At 35.2% G+C, this 17,434-nt stretch overlaps 1 long non-coding RNA gene across 1 annotated transcript in view; it reads right to left on the bottom strand.

Annotated features, from left to right (window-relative positions):
• Nucleotides 1-665: 665 nt before the first annotated feature.
• The window catches only part of LOC141378439 (uncharacterized), a 61,954-nt gene continuing 45,185 nt past the window's right edge, over nt 666-17,434 (bottom strand). Inside the window, exon 4 of the long non-coding RNA XR_012393075.1 lies at nt 666-1,688. This is a non-coding gene — a long non-coding RNA (uncharacterized lncRNA). The remainder of the gene's footprint in view (nt 1,689-17,434) is intronic.

The following is a 17,434-nucleotide window of genomic DNA, read 5'->3' on the forward strand; positions in this document are numbered from 1 at the left end:
ATGGAATTTATAATAACTATCATTAGTAATAGCTTCTAATAACACCATTAACACCAGTGCTACTACTAGTAATATTTAAAGTTCCACATATTAGATGATGTTGGTATTTTAAAACAACAGCCAAATGCTAACTCTGTAACCCACTGTAGAATAAAGAGGTTTAACCGTAACTGTATTTTTTCCCCCTTGTCTCTCATTCTCTCCCCCCTCATCTTTTTTGTGAGCACATGATAAAAGAATGCATGGAATGCCAGTGAGCGCGGCGCCAGCAGTGTTTCCAGTAGCACTGGCCGATGAGAACTGGGAGGGTCGAGCCTGGAGACTGGCCTTGCTTTACTGTGTTTGGGGAAATTACTGCTTTTTTCCATATAAAGTAGTGCATTCCACAGGCTGACTGGCAAACTACAGCTACTCACCCTTCATGAAGGGACAGAATTAGGGACATGAGCAGAGTGAGAGAGAGATGAAAAACTGAAGAGAGGAAACACATTCCAACATCAAGGACGTATGGAGCACGTGAATGTATACAGTTACAGGAAAAGACTTTGAAACAGACCAGTAACAACGACAACAACAAAACAAATGCTGGTATGACATCACTTCCTCAAGTGCATACAGAGGTCACACTTTGAAGCATAGCATGAGGTCTATTTGAATGGCGAATGACTGAATGATAAAAACTAAATACTTTTATTTAAAAATACATATTCAATATCATATTCAAATATTTCCCAAATGATGGAAATCATTCTTTTTTTTCTTAAAAAGGAATTAAATTTTTGAGGGTCTAAACATGCTTGAAAATTTACAAAAATTTTAATTTAAAACTTACATTTATGAAAATGTACATTTGCTATATTTGCTATTGTGGCAAAATGGCTCGACAGCAGCACCTATGCACATTTGACGGAGTGGCCCCTGAGCTACATTTCACACACACGCACAAAAATTGGCACACACAACAAACATGCCAAACCGACAAAAAAAGTCTTTTGGAGCAAAATCTCAAATTCAACAGAAAGTCAAAAATGTTACAAAAAGGTTACAAAAACACTTCCTCTGCTGAAAAAGTGCCATTTTCATCATTTCCAGGTGTATTATTTTGACAAACTCCTCATTGAATTTCATCAGTACAACTCAAAAATTTGGTATTGTCATCTAAAAACCTTGGAGATGTTAAATTGCGAAGATCTACAGTTTTTCTTGAAGGTTGTGTGTGTTGCGGCCTCTCAAACTTTGATGATTCCCCACGAAACAGGAAGTTGTTAGGAACTGTCATGCATCTTCTGAATTTCCTCAAAATCCACACGCTTGAAATCAGTCCTGACCTGAACACGTTTACATGTCAATATTCAGATACAGTAATAGTGCCGTCTACTGACGAGAGAAAATTACGGTTTACACTCTGACAAACTTCTCCCAGAAATTGTATAAGATTGAATTCATGCTATGGCATTCTAATACAATTCTAATACAAAGGTCTTTGTGATGTTAAATTGTGAAGATCTTGAGTTCTGGTCGAAGGGCGTGTTCGTGGTGGACTGAAAAATTTAGTGCATCAACATGGAAGAGGAAGTACTGTACGTATAACTCAACCACACAATGTCCGATCTGCCTGAAAATTCACGTCCAATGTGATTTCTCTCCTGAAGACATCTGCCAATATTGTATCACAGTCATTGAGCCATCTGCAGACAGAAAGAATTTGGCTGAAATCTGTGATTTTCTCAGTTTTTTTTTTTTTTTTTTTCATATCAGCTTAAATTAATATTGTCACTGTTCTCTGCCATCCTAAGGCCACCACAAGGTCCATTTTATTGCTGCTTGTAGCTTTAAATTGTGTTATTAGAATAAACGCAGTTATATATATATATATATATATATATATATATATATATATATATATATATATATATATATATATATATATATATATATATAAAATAAATAATAAAAAATTAAGGTCAAAATTTTTAGCCCCCTTAAGCATTTTCTTCTGATTGACTACAACTTTTATAATTTTTTTATTTATTTATTTTTTTAAATTTTTTTTTACAATTTTTTACGATTGAATACAATGACTTGCTAAATTTCCCTAACTTGGTTAATCAACCTAATAAAACTAGTTAAGCATTCAAATGTCACTTTAAGCCGAATATTAGTATCTTAAAATATCTAGCAAAATATTATGTCCTGTCATCATGGCAAAGATAAAAAAAATAAAAAAATCAGTTATTATGTTTAGAAATATGTTAAACATAGAGACTAAATGGGATTTAGGAGATCAGATATTTGACAACGGGAGCCTGAAATCATTTAAGTTATTAAAACAGTACAAAATAATGACTTTTTTTTTGCATCTAAAACATTTTCTAGAATTATCCCTTAAGGATGGCAGAATACATCCTGAACTTTTTGACATGGAAAAACAATTTTATTCTTCATTTTCTCCTAAAGGAAGATTCGTTCCTTACTCTTTTACCTCCTTGAAAGTTATATGGGAGAAAGATTGTAGAACAAATTTTAGTGAAGTAGAATGGCTTTCGGATCTTCTCTGGCATATTTTTCGAAGGTGCCTCAAAATCAAACCACGAGAAAAATGTAAAAAATTTTTTACATGACTTATTTAAAAGAGACGCCAGAAACTCCACCTAATCACTGTTACCCTGATGAAGGCAGCTCTCTGCCGAAACACGTAGGTTTTTGCAAGATTAGCCATGTGAATAAAGACTTTTTAATATTTTTTCCACATCTTTCGAGTTTTAATTTTTGGCTCTCAATGTTGGTTTAAGTCAGAGATGTCCAAACTCTGTCCTGGAGGACCAGTGTCCTGCAGAGTTTAGCCAGGAAATTTCCAGTATATCTAGAGCTTGATTAGCTGGTTAAGGTGTGTTTGATTAGGGTTGGAGCTAAACTCTCCAGGACACTGGCCCTCCAGGACCGAGTTTGGACATCCCTGGTTTAAGTGCAAATCCAATGTTGGTGCTGTGATGCATGTGTTCTGGAACTGTGACATGATTGAGACATTCTGGAATGAAATTCACAAAGTAGATCAGAAGATTATTGGTAAACCTTTTGCCCTATGCCCAGCTGTTTATCTTCTGAATTGTAAAATTGGTTAATGCCTTAGTCATGGATTATAATTTGTGTTACACCTTTGTACTTATATAGCAAGGAAACGTATCCTTTTGTTGTGGTCCTCTCCCAACATTCCTTTGGTCAACATATGGATGGATCAGATTGCCGTTTTATGTCGGACATCGGATGATTTCTGGCATATCTGGAATCCCCTAAAAGAACTTTTGGAGGATGTACAATAATTAACAATAATGTACTTTAATTTCATTCTTTTACAAAAAGACTTGAATTACTAGCTGATGGATGATTGTGTAATAGATGGCTATATTATTGTATATGATGACATGAAAAAACATTAAACATTAAATTAAACATTGACATTAAAAACTAAAAACTAAAAAAAGGGGGTGGGGTGGTAATAATTCTGACTTTAACTGTATATATATATATATATATATATATATATATATATATATATATATATATATATATATATATATATATATATATATATATATATATATATACAGTTGAATCTTGTTAATGTACCATTATTATGTTATTACGGTAGATTTATATTAAAAGAAATAGCATTGTAAAAATTATTCTTAGTCAGTCTATTAGTTAGCGACTTATTAAAACTGGAAGAAAAGTTGCTCATGGTGAAAATGAGCATGAAGACAATATGAAGGAACATACACAAAGGTGCCCATTTCATAAACTGCTGTAGGGCAGGTCGGCCATTATCCAATGTGGAATTCAAGGTGATAAATCCAAAGTTCCCCCTCTGGTAATGCACGCCACTCAGTCTTGCTATAGATGGCAGTTCATTCCGATTCTCTAAAGGAAGATTAAATTGAATTTGAGTTCTGTGCAGATAAAATTCAAATCACACTTTGCCATTATTTGATCTTTTCAAATGCACCAGTGGAAAATGTGTTTTCTTGCAAAAGGTAATTTTACACCGTTGCCTCAGTGGTCGTAAGGTTCAATCTACTGCAGCATTACGGTCTTTTTTAAAAGTAAATGATATACTTCCCATCCGCGTCAGTTCAGCAGGCTTGCTTTGAGAACAGTTTGCATTTTTAATAAGCTCTTTGCCTGCCTATATACTCAATACAGTGATGCTTTCACAGTATCTATAATGTAATGAAGGGGGGGGGGATTATATATTCAATGCATTCATAATATGTGTGTATTATAAATGTTACATAAATTAATAGATTATTTAGAATATTATTTGGATTTTATTCTGCTTGTTTTACTAAAATAAAATATGATTGTGCCTGATTTTTAAGTATTTTATAAGGACAGACTTTGCTTAGACAAAAGTCTTGTCACTTAACAGAAATAATGTACAGAATATCAGTATAGAACAGGGATGGGCAAACTTGATCCTCGAGGGCCGGTGTCCCTGCAGAGTTTTGTTCCAACACTAGTCAAACACACCTGAACATGCTAATCAGTGTCTTTAAGATCACAAGAAATCTATAAGCAGGTGTGTTTGATTAGGGTTGGAGCTAAACTGTGCAGGACACCGGCCCTCCAGGACTGAGATTGCCCACCCCTGGTATAGAATATAAAGTCATGGTGCAGTGGGAAAAGGATTAATATTCTGTATGATTCCCTTGAGATATGGATCTGCAAGGTCATCTGGAATGGAAAAGAAAGCATTCTTGCAGGACTCCCAGAGTTCATCAAGAGTCTTTGGATTCATCTTTAATGCCAACTCCTTCATCTTACCCCAGACATGCTCAATAATGTTCATATCTGGTGACTGGGCTGGCCAATTCTGCAGCACCATGACCTTCTTTGCTTTCCGGAGGCTGAAGTATAAGAAGGAGCGCTATCAAGAATTTGCCCTCTCCTAGGGTTTGTAATGTAATGGGCAGCACAAATGTCTTGACACCACAGGCTGTTGATGTTGCCATCCACTCTGCAGATCTCTCGCACGTGCCCATACTGAATATAATCCCAAACTATGATTTTTTCTTGATCAAACTTAACTGATTTCAGTGAGAATTGTGGGTCCATGCTAATTTCTAAAGGTCTGCAGTTTTTGTGATGATTAGGATGCAGTTCAACAGATGATTCATCAGAAAAATCTACCTTCAGCCACATTTACAAATGATCAACTAGAAGTCAAGTTATTTGTTGCTCTTACAACTGGGATCAGCAACAAGCCTTTGTCAGATAGTGTAGATAGATATATGAATGTACTATTGAGCAAATTTTAATGAATAGGAACCGTTGGAGGAAATTTGTTTTAAACACTGCAATTTGACAATTAAATGCAATAGTATCTGGATGCATCCTTTATGATGCAAGCTGAGATTGCATCAATCAGCGATGCAATGTAAGACACAATGCATTCAAATGGAGCGAGTGACATCACTGTGACGGGTAGGGTTGGGGGTGGGGTTAGGTGAGCCTATTAAAAAGCATTGGATGCAGCTCAGATTGCACTGCACCAGGTCTGCATCCAGACCCCTTTTATTATATGTGCATTAGATTAAATAATAATAACAATAATAATAATAATAATAATAAAATAATTATAATATTACTGGTAATAATAACAAAAATAATAATAGTAATAATAATAAAATAATAATAATAGTAATAATAATAATAATAATAAATATAATAATAATGGTAATAATAATAAAAATGTAATAATAGCAATAATAATAATAATAATAGTAATAGTAATAATAATAGTAATAATAATAAAATTAATAATAATAAATAATAATTATAATAAACATGATACTACTACTACTACTACTACTACTACTACTACTACTACTACTAATAATAATAATAATAATAATAATAATAATAATAATAATAATAAACTGTAAAAAATTATCCCCCAGTTTGCAAAAAAAAGTTTAATGTGCAACCCAAATATTAATTTATACAGTTAGTCTATGTAGTGTAAAGTAACATGGTATATTTACTGTAAGAAAAATGTGTTTTCTAATTCAGATGACTACAGGAGAAAAACAGAAAATCTTGCAGCTTGCAAAGGTTTATTAAATAATATAGCATTTTTTTTTTCTGTGAAAGACCTTCAGCACACACTGAAAGAAATTCCCAATGAAGGTCTTTAAGCGGAAACATTGTGTATTATTTATGTTTCCGCAATACCCTGCAAACCAACTAAACAGTAAAAAAGAATAATTGTCCTGATAGATTTGCAGTTTTAATGTATAATACATTTATGTGCTTTCAAGAAACTCTTTTTTTCTTTCCTCCCCTTTTTATAGCATTGAACTTCTGTCCTCTCTTTTGTTGTCTCCAGTCCTGAAGCCTGAACCCTTTTAAAAACTCTCAGCACAGCAACAAACCTAAACGAGAGTGAAAAAGAGATACAGGTTTTGCACTCAGCGCTTGTTTCTTTATTACTTTGGAGTGCTGCTCCACCTTTCCTCAAAGCACGCGGTCTGATTTTTCCCAAAACAGCAAAGAAATCAAAATAAGTCAAAGGACTCACAGTTTCTGAGATGCCATTAGAGAAGTCAGTTGGGTTCATTCTTCTCTTGACACTTAATGAACAACAGAAACCAGACACAAACCCATAATCTGCTAATGTGTTGGGCCCTCATAGCAAGCTTCACTGGGCAGCTATGCCGTAATGACGCTTTCGTTCTCTCTTTTCCGTGTGCACAGAGACGTGAAGCATCACAACATCCAAACAATATGGACATAGATGATGTTTGTTTCTGGCCTGGTAAAGTCAAAGAGAGGATCATTTCATCCCATCAAGTCTGATTCACTTCACCCGTCCCCTCTGTACATTCAAATGAGCCTTCAGCAGACTTCAGGCTGCTTTTCTATTTTCGCTTTTCAGAGAGCAGAAAGTCTGAATTTGTTAAGAAGTTTATGTAATCCATAGCCATTATTAAAAAAGAAATGCATTCTAAACTAGCTACTTTGGTTTTTATATTTCATCATAATGCACATATGAGGTTGGTATCGCTCAGGTCTTTTAAGGCAATCCATAACTTCACAAAACTTTATAAAGAAAAAGGTTCTTAAAATGGATTTAAGCCTTAGGGAAGACATGCATATACTTTAACAGCAAAAGTTATACTCTGAATGCATTAGCTAAGCCTCAGTTAACCATGATTAAAAGAATAGTTCATCCAAAATTTTAAATTACCCCATTTACTCTTTCTTAGTGGTTTTCTTTCTTGTGTTTAGCACAAAAGAGGATATTTTGAAGAATGCTTGACACGCTGACTTCCATAGTAGGATAAAAATACTATGGAAATCAATCAGCTACCAGCATTGTTCAAATAGTCTTTTTCTATGCTCAACAGAAGAAACTCAAATTGTTTTTGAGCAAAGAATGAGTAAATAATGACCCTTAGCTCAAAAACCATGTGAGTTTCCTTTATTCTCAGGAAATATAATTGTTGTATAATTTATTTAAGAGTTCGGATGCAGAAACCGTCTGAAATTTTCTCCTAAAATGACCATTTTTTCAACCTTCCATGTTTATGTTCAGTTATTTCACTTTAAAGGTGATGAAAAGAACTTATTCGTCACTATAAAAGTAAAATCACTGAGCCTACACTGTCACAGTCACTAAATTGAGTGCCCAACACACTAGAGGGCACTCTACACATCACATCTGCTACTGAACTGGACTACATATTCCATCATGCACTTTAAACACACCAGATCCAGTTTACCACTGATTACACAGCTGAATTACATGAGGACTGATTACCAGGACTTTATATACATCTCACCTTCAACGCATTTTTGCTCAGTCTTGCTACTGTGATGCTACAGTTTGTTCCTGTTGACCCTGCCTGTCTGACTATGAATGCATACACGGAGATAGTTCCAAATGCAGGCTTTATTAAGCAAAGGGATTTTGCTTAATAAAGCCTGCATTTGGAACTATCTCTGTGTATGCATTCATAGTGTACACACAGGAGTCTAAGAAAAAAAAATTAATTTTAAAAGAAACATTAAATGATGGGTGATACGGGTTTCCTCCGGGTGCTCCGGTTTCCACAGTTCAATGACATGCGGTACAGGTGAATTGGGTTGGCTAAATTGTCCATAGTGGATGAGTGTGAATGAGCATGTATGGATGTTTTCCAGAGATCCAGTTGCAGCTGGAAGGGCATCTGCTGTGTAAAACATGTGCTGGATAAGTTCATTCTGCTGTCGCGATCCCTGATTAATAAAGGGACTAAGCCAAAAATGAATGAATGAATGAACTGTGATTGTTCTGAGAGAATCGCCACTAGCAGAATGATTGGATTTGCTACACAAGACACCAAACCTGCTATATTAAATAGTAAGCTGCTGCCACTGCTTTATTGTAGATTTGCACAATTACATTGTGTGAAATGGCAGCATGGTGGTAGAGATTCAGACTTTCCTCTCATTGGTAGCGAGGTGTGGATTGAGCTGGATGGGACGAGCCAGAAAGAAAACGATAATGTTGTAGAGGCGGTGCAATTATAGTGATTATCCCACCCACTTTAAGCTTTAATAATCTGCAGAGGAAATGCAAACCGAGCCAAGCAAAACTGAACCATACCATAGCCCACAGTAGAACAGTAACTTTTTTTTTTCAACCACAGAAATTAACTCTTATTTTTCAGATTACTACATGTGCATTAAACAGCTTTGTCTTTAGTTTTTTTTTTTTTTTTTGCAATTTACAAATAATCAAGCAATTAACACACATAAATTTGTGCAGTTTTCTTTTGACTAAAACATTTCTGATGAATTTTACTATTTGAAACATTCAGCTTCACATACATACGGCCCATGTGTTTTAGTATTATATAGTACAAATATTTCACTATTTTATAGTCAATAATATTAAAAACATGAAAGGTTTAGATGCAAAAAACTTTAAATGCCATTTAATATTTATTAAATAATATATATGATATATAATCAATATAACTCTCTGCGACAGGGTCCCTACAAGACAATGTGCCCAGGGGCTTCTGAATTCTTAATCCGGGTCTTTTCAGGAGTGTTTGATTAAAAAGAGGTTGAACATGTGAACTGCTGGTGTGCTTTCAGGAACAGGGTTGGAAAACACTGATTTAGAAAACAGCAAAAAAGCTTAAATGGAATCTAATATTGATAATCAACATGCAAACATTTTTATAATTTTTCCCTATTTTTACTATAAAAAAAATAATAAATATGAAGCCCCTCTAGTGTATAAATGTTTATGTTATGTATACAATTTTGTCATGCAATTGTAAATTGTTATGTTTAATAACTAGGTAAGTAACACAATAAAAAAGCCTCTGAACCCCACTGTACCAATTCAGCAAAAACACAACTAAACTAGCAAAAAAAAAAAAAAAAAAAAAAAAAAAAAAAAAAAAAAAAAAAATATATATATATATATATATATATATATATATATGTGTGTGTGTGTGTGTGTGTGTGTGTGTGTGTGTGTGTGTGTGTGTGTGTGTGTCAATAAATAAAAAAGCTTGTAAATGTTTTATATTCACTTTTTAAAATAGTTTTAGATTACTTCATGCGTTTGTAATTGTTCAATGACTACAGTTTGCCAGTAAAGTCAATATTTCCTAAAAGCATAATATAAATGTAGATATTTAATTTCATTTCATTTTCTTGTCGGCTTAGTCCCTTCATTAATCCGGGGTCACCACAGCGGAATGAACCGCCAACTTATCCAGCAGGTTTTTACGTAGCGGATGCCCTTCCAGTCGCAAACCAGCTCTGGGAAACATATACACAAACACAACCTCATACACTACAGACAATTTAGCCTACCCAATTCACCAGTACTGCATGTCTTTGGACTGTGGGGGAAACTGGAGCACCCGGAGGAAACTCACGCGAATGCAGGGAGAACATGCAAACTAGATATGGGAGTGACTATTGTGAGCATATTGGATTTTGCCATTCTTTGGTGTACATAATGACGTGTAAAAGCCCTGATTTATTACTAATTTTTATAAAGTTTAGCACTTTTAGCGCAGCCTATAACTTCACAAACCTTCATTTTAGCGCTGAATTGTCGCAGCTTTAACATTTACAGATCATTTTAGCTCAGCGTGTGCATTTATAAAATATGCATCCTTTGCTATTTAAAGCGGCATGTTGCTTGTCACATTTTCTAAAAGACAGAATTCCCAGTTTAGTGGATAGTGTATTGTCAAAGTGATATAATTAGACATGTTCTCTTTAACAAAGCGCCTGAGACAGATCTGTATCTCTCTACGTCCCTGTTTGCCTCATCTTTCTTAACAGGGTTTAGATTCCATCAACCCCATTTGTCTTAGAAGTTTTTGTTGCCTTGAGACTCTTTGACATATTTAGGCTCCTTCAGTCAGTTACGAGTTTGCGAGGTTGTTTTTTTCTGTCTATTGTCCCATTCTTACTGCAAACAGGTGGGCAACAGGCTCTTTGCTTTTGCATTTTGCCCTTCAAAATGCACCACACATTTTATATGGGAGACAGGTCAGGACTGCAGATAGGCCAGTCAAGCACAGTCAAGACAAAACATTAAATGTTTTGAGTTCATATAGTCTATATGAAATACAATTATAGCAATGAAATACAAGTCAAAGTAAATTTGGAAATCAATACATTGTATTATTTTTATTTTCGTTTACCATTCTGTCACAACCTTTTCTGATTTGGGGTTGTATTTTTAATTTTATTTTCTGGTCTTTCTGATTCCCATTTTGTATTGCCAAGACAACATGTTAAAAAGGTGAGAAATAATCACTGAATTATCTTGTAATGCTTGGACTGGATTGAGTTTTGTAGTTTGTAGTCTATGCTTACAGATTACAGCCAATCTTTATGCTCAATACTGGACATCTATATGCTAGCATAGTTCTCAGAATTGACTAAATAAACTTTAAGCATATATATTTTTTAATGTTTAATGAACCTACACATTTCACTGCCAGAAAATGCATCCTGAAATGGATTTCTGCCTAAGGGAAGACATGCGCACAAGGGCAAAAGGTATATTCTGAATGCATCAGCTAAGCCCCAAGTTAGCAGATGTCCTAATAAAGCTCTTAGTTTGCCCATATTTTGAAGGGTTCCTAAAAGCATGTTTTAAGCAGGTTGTTCACTTCTTGGGAGTACAACTATTGTAGACATCTTCCGTTTTGGCAGTCTGTGATGTACGTTAATGGCTATTAGATAAGACCCATAATAACCCTGATTTACGTAATTCTTAGTAATTTTCCTCTCAGTCACTTCTTCTCAAAGCCTTAAAATGGAAATCTTTTCCTGCATAACTCTGCGAGCAGTGAGATGGGTAAGAGTCCTAAAAATTACTCTCCAGAAAAATGACCCTTCAAAACAGACTTAATGCGGCTGGTTCAGTCCGATTACATCAAATTATTTTGAATAACCTGAATAAAACTAATTTAGTGGCTACATTAAGCATATTTTTTAGCCTACCTGACCAAACATTTTTACAGTGCGTCTACAAAAATAATAAGTGGCTTGGGAAGCTAGTGAAAATCTGTGGAGAACATTTCATGACCCCTGAGAAATTTCAGCCGAGTGAGTTTTAAACGCATCTTCCAAGAGAAAAAAGTGGGAAAAGGAAACTACTTGTTCCTTTGAAAATTACAGTGCTTGATTGATAGAGCTGAGATTTGTCAAATTCACAGTCACATATAAAATTGAGTTACAGCTTCTTCTGTCAGTTGCTTCAGGTAGATGAATGAACAGACAGATAGATGGATGTATGGACAGATGAATAAAGTGATAATGGAAAATGGATGGATGGATGAACCAGCAGATAAATATTAAAAAAAGCACTGAAATCAAGGCTAAGTGCAAAGCTTAAACTCATCATTCTCCATTTGCAAATTTAACCTGTTTGTTTAAATTTTAAATCAAATATAGTGGAAAATTAAACATTAATAGATTTAAGTGAAATGTTGAAAAGATGAATGGATGATGAACCAATAGATGGATGGACAGATGGTAACAGATGGACAGATGGAGGATGGACAGATAAATGGATGGATGAATGGATCAACAGACAGACATACAGATAGACAGACGGAAAGAGATTGGCTGACACATGATAGATAAATAGATAGACAGAGAGATGATATATAGACAGATAGACAGTCCGACGATACATAGAAAGATAGACAGACAGACAGACAGACAGACAATATATAGACAGATAAACAGACAGAAGATATATTGCCAAAGACAGACAGACGATATATAGACAAACAGACGATATATAGACAGATATACAGACAGACAAAATACAGTCAGATAGACAGACAGATGATATATAGACAGATCAACGATAAATAGTCAGATAGACAGACAGGACAGACAGACAATATATTATCAGATAGACAGACAGGATAGACAGACAATATATAGTCCGATAGACAGATAGAAAGACTGACAATATATAGACAGATAGAAAGACAGATAATATATAGTCAGAAAAAAATACAGACAAACAATATATAGAGAGATAGACAGACAGACAGATGATACATAGTCAGATAGAAAGACAGGACAGAACGACGATAGACAGATAGACAGACAGACGATATATAGTCAGATAGACAGACAGGACAGACTGACAATATATAAACATAGACAGACAGATGATATATAGATGGGCATATATATATATATATATATATATGTCAAATAGATAGACAGACAGACAGACAATGTATTGTCAGAAAGAGACTGTAGTATGGAAAAGTAAAAACATAGACAAACAGAAAGACCAACAGACAATATAGAATGACAAACAGACGGACAATATATAGTCAGGTAGACAGACAGAGAGACAATATATAGTTAGACAGATCAACAGACAGACAGACAGACAGAAAGAGACTGATGAATGTACGAATGGTAGAAAAACAGACAGATGACAGACAGGCAACATAAATAAAGACAGACAGATGATACGTATATAGATAGACAGACAGAAAATTTATTGACAGAAAGATACTGACGGGTGGAAAAAAAGAAAGACAGACATACAGACAATATATAGAACGACAGACAGATGGACAATATATAGTCAGGTAGACAGACAGACAGACAGACAGACAGACAGACAGACAGACAGAAAAAGACTGACAGATGAATGTATGATAGAAAGATAGAAAGACAGACAAACAGATATATAGAAAGATGATAGACAGACAATATATAGAAAGTCAGACAGACAATATATAGTCAGATAAACAGACAATATATTGTCAGACGGACAGACAGAAAGCAACTGATGGTAGGACAATGGAAAAATAGACAGACAGACAGACAGACAGACAGACAGACAGACAGAGCCTGACTGATGCATAATAGAAAAATAGACAGACATACAGATGATATATAAAGACATATAGACAGACAGACAGACAGACAATATTTAGAAATACAGACAGACAAACAGAAAGAAAAACAATATACAAAAATAAAAACAGACAGACAGAAAGACGATATATAGAGACACAGACAGACAGACAGACAGACAGACAGACAGACAGACAGACAGACAAAACGGACAATAGAAAAATAGAGAGACAGACAGACAATGTATAGAAATACAGACAAACAGACATAGAGGCAATGTATAGAAATACAGACAAACACAGAGACAGACAGGCAATATATAGAAATACAGACAAACCAACAGACAGACATATGGAAATATAGACAGACAGATAAACAGATAGAGCGACGGACGATAGACAGTGACGGACAGATGTAAGGATGGACAGATTGCTATATTTATAGACAGACTTTGTTTTGACTCAGACAAAATGGGTTGATGTCTCTGCTGCTCCTTTTGTTCTCTGTGTAGAGTTTGCTAAAGCTTGAGGACGTCACTGATGCTCCCTGAAGAGCAGGTCACCTGACCTTCATGTGTGCGCAGCAGGGCTGCTAAGACTCCAGCACAGCCTGGAAATGCTCCCCTGACACACACATACACACTAATTAATGATTAAAAGCAAGAAATAAGCAACCCTGCACGCTGTGTCCATTTGTGCTATAATCATAGTCCCTTTATATACACTAACTACCTTCTTAGTGCAAATCATCCATGTGTGGCCCATATACTGTAATCCATGCTTTGCCTCAAATTTCAAAGCAATTTTTTGCACATTTCCTCTCTCTTTCAGCTAGGTCTATAATGTGTTTTGATATCTTTTTAGTATGATGTCATGAGACTCCAGGGTGTGTGTGTGTGTGTGTGTGTGTGTGCCGAGCTGGTTTCGGACCCTGTCAGGACGTGATACCCATGCAATAAGAGCTTCTACGGCGAGCTGTTCGCTGCGTGTCTGACCTTGCAGTGCATTTGGGCTGCGCTCATGCATAAATGCAGCCTGTTACAGTCCTTTTGGACATCATTATCAAACGATACACCTACTAGACAGATATTATTTGTTGGATGTTCCTCTGATAGATTACACATCAGCACTGTCTGTGTGGCTGTGAATAAACCCAAGTGCATTAAGCACATCACTTTCATATCCTTTGTTGTTTTCATCATAGAGCTCATTTGCGGTATTATTCTTTATTTGAAGAACATTAGACTTAATCAAATGCATCCAAATGTTACTGAGAATGTACGCCTCACGAAAACACATCCCCCAATACCTTCACACCACTGCGCTGTTATTGTCTGCCGCCAGATTTATCTTTATTTGAACTGAAAACAATGTGTGCATGCACTGCCATGGTGTTTAGGTATTCCACCACTGTGAAAACGTCTTGCGCGCCAGACAGAAAGTGATATAAATGGAGAATATCGAAGCAGGGAAAACAATCGCCGGTAGCAGGAAACCAACCCAAAATTCTTCTGCAGAAATAATTACAGTTGGGTGTGTGAAGTGTGCAAGTGGAAGCTAATGGCAGTAATAAAGATGTTAAAAGCCTTTGAAGGCGAGGCCAAACCGTAAGACATCAATTTGAAAGTATTAAGGCACATTTCTACTTAGTTTAACACTAAGCGCTTGGAAATGAGGGTAATAAAAACAAGACTAAGTGCAGAGTCCTCTTGATCTAAAATGCTTCTGCTGAAGCTCATCATTCTCCATTTGCAGCTGTAAACTGTTTACTTGTTTCAAAAAGAGGATACATGAACACTAATGCCACTTTAAGTGAATGTTGAGAAGATGGAAAAACAGATGATGCTAGGTAGATAGATAGATAGATAGATAGATAGATAGATAGATAGATAGATAGATAGATAGATAGATAGATAGATAGATAGATAGATAGATAGATAGATAGATAGATAGATAGATAGATAGATAGATAGATAGAGGTTAGGTAGGTTAGATGGATGGATGGATGGATGGATGGATGGATGGATGGATGGATAGATGGATAGATAGATAGATAGATAGATAGATAGATAGATAGATAGATAGATAGATAGATAGATAGATAGATAGATAGATAGATAGATAGATAGAGGTTAGGTAGGTTAGATGGATGGATGGATGGATGGATGGATGGATAGATGGATAGATAGATAGATAGATAGATAGATAGATAGATAGATAGATAGATAGAGGTAGGTTATGTAGGTTAGATAGATAGATAGATAGATAGATAGATAGATAGATAGATAGATAGATAGATAGATAGATAGATAGATAGATAGATAGATAGATAGATAGATAGATAGATAGATAGATAGATAGATAGATAGATAGATAGATAGATAGGCACAACACAGGGTAAAGCAGGCAGCGATAACTACCTGTACAGCTGCAAAAATATATGAAAAATAATAATACAAATTTGGTGTCTCCATGACATGCACAAATGCAAATATTGCTCCAGAAAGAAAGCATCGGCGGAGAATAAGGTCAATTGATTCCATGTGTTTGTTGTGACCAATCCAGTCTATTGCTGCTGGATCCCTCTATGTCTTATGACTAGGCACACACTGAATCTGACTGTGCAGACATCCACAGATTTCTGCAGATTTTTAGCCCATCATAGAGTCTATTTATTTACTTGTGTAAATTCATTTTTATTCAGTTTTTAAATTAATTCCAGTAATATAATTGACTAATATGAAAATGTTCATATGACTTATTTATAATGCAGTCTGTAAAATAATATTTTCTGGTTTTTAGTAGAGATGTCCTGATCAGTATCTACTGAGACCAAAACCCGATTTGATACTTAAAAAGAATAAAGAAGAGCGAAGAAACAGATCCAGGCTGTTCTTTATGTTTTATTTAATTCACCCTATTTTAACATTCAACAACTCTGTTAACAAACAGAGCACTTCTGTGAGGCAGCTTGAACAATCAATTAATAAATAGCATACATTCTTTACGTTTGGACTTTAGTGCAACAGTAAAAAAATTTATTTTAGGCTGAGGGGCTGTTTGTATTTATATTCGATTTTTATATACATATAAAATATGAGCTTAAAATCAGCTTAAAATATGCAGCAGGCAATCCCAAGTTTACATATCTTACAGTTTGCTATAGCAATGTTGTTGTCAGCAATTGTACCTAATAAACAGGATGTATCTAATATAGTGGCCGGTGAGTGTATGTGGCTGAAGTTGTCAAACTGACGTCAACTGAGAAGAACAGCAAATTGTCACATTTTCACTAAAGATTACCAAAAACAAATTCTTTTTCTTTTTTATTTGGATGGATTTATGGATGGATTTATTTGGATGGATTAGTCAATCTAAAGAGCAAGAATGTGCGCTAACAAAATTCATTCATTTATTAATTCATTTTCTTTTCGGCTTAGTTCCTTTATTAATTCGGGGTTGAAACACTGGAATCAACTGCCAACTTATCCATCATGTATTTTACACAACGGATGCCTTTCCAGGTGCAACCCATCACTGGGAGACATCCATAAACACTCATTAACACATACACTACGGACAATTTAGCATACCCAATTCACCTATAGCATATGTCTTTGGACTTGTGGGGGAAACCGGAGCACCCTGAGGAAACCGACGCGAACACGGGGCGTCGCCCTACACTAACAAAATAAACAATGTAAATTTTGATTTCACACAGATTTTAATTTGCCATTTTAGCTCAAATCATCAGTTTTAAGCCCCAACAGAGTCTCCCCTCACATGATTCATCTACTGTTGGTTTTAACTAAAACAGTACCAAATGACTCCTCGTACATACATGAATTCTTGATTCATCAGCCTGAGAGCAAACGCAGTTTGGTGAGAGACCAAGAACTGTTTCATGCAGAGGTGAGGCAGAATCCCAAGAGGAAGATCAGAGAGAATTATGATGAGAAAGAGAGAAAGACCTGGTACAATGCTTACCGCATCTACACTTCAAACACCATTTC

This window comes from Danio rerio, chromosome 17 (assembly GCF_049306965.1).
Source record: "Danio rerio strain Tuebingen ecotype United States chromosome 17, GRCz12tu, whole genome shotgun sequence".
Classification (NCBI taxonomy): domain Eukaryota; kingdom Metazoa; phylum Chordata; class Actinopteri; order Cypriniformes; family Danionidae; genus Danio; species Danio rerio.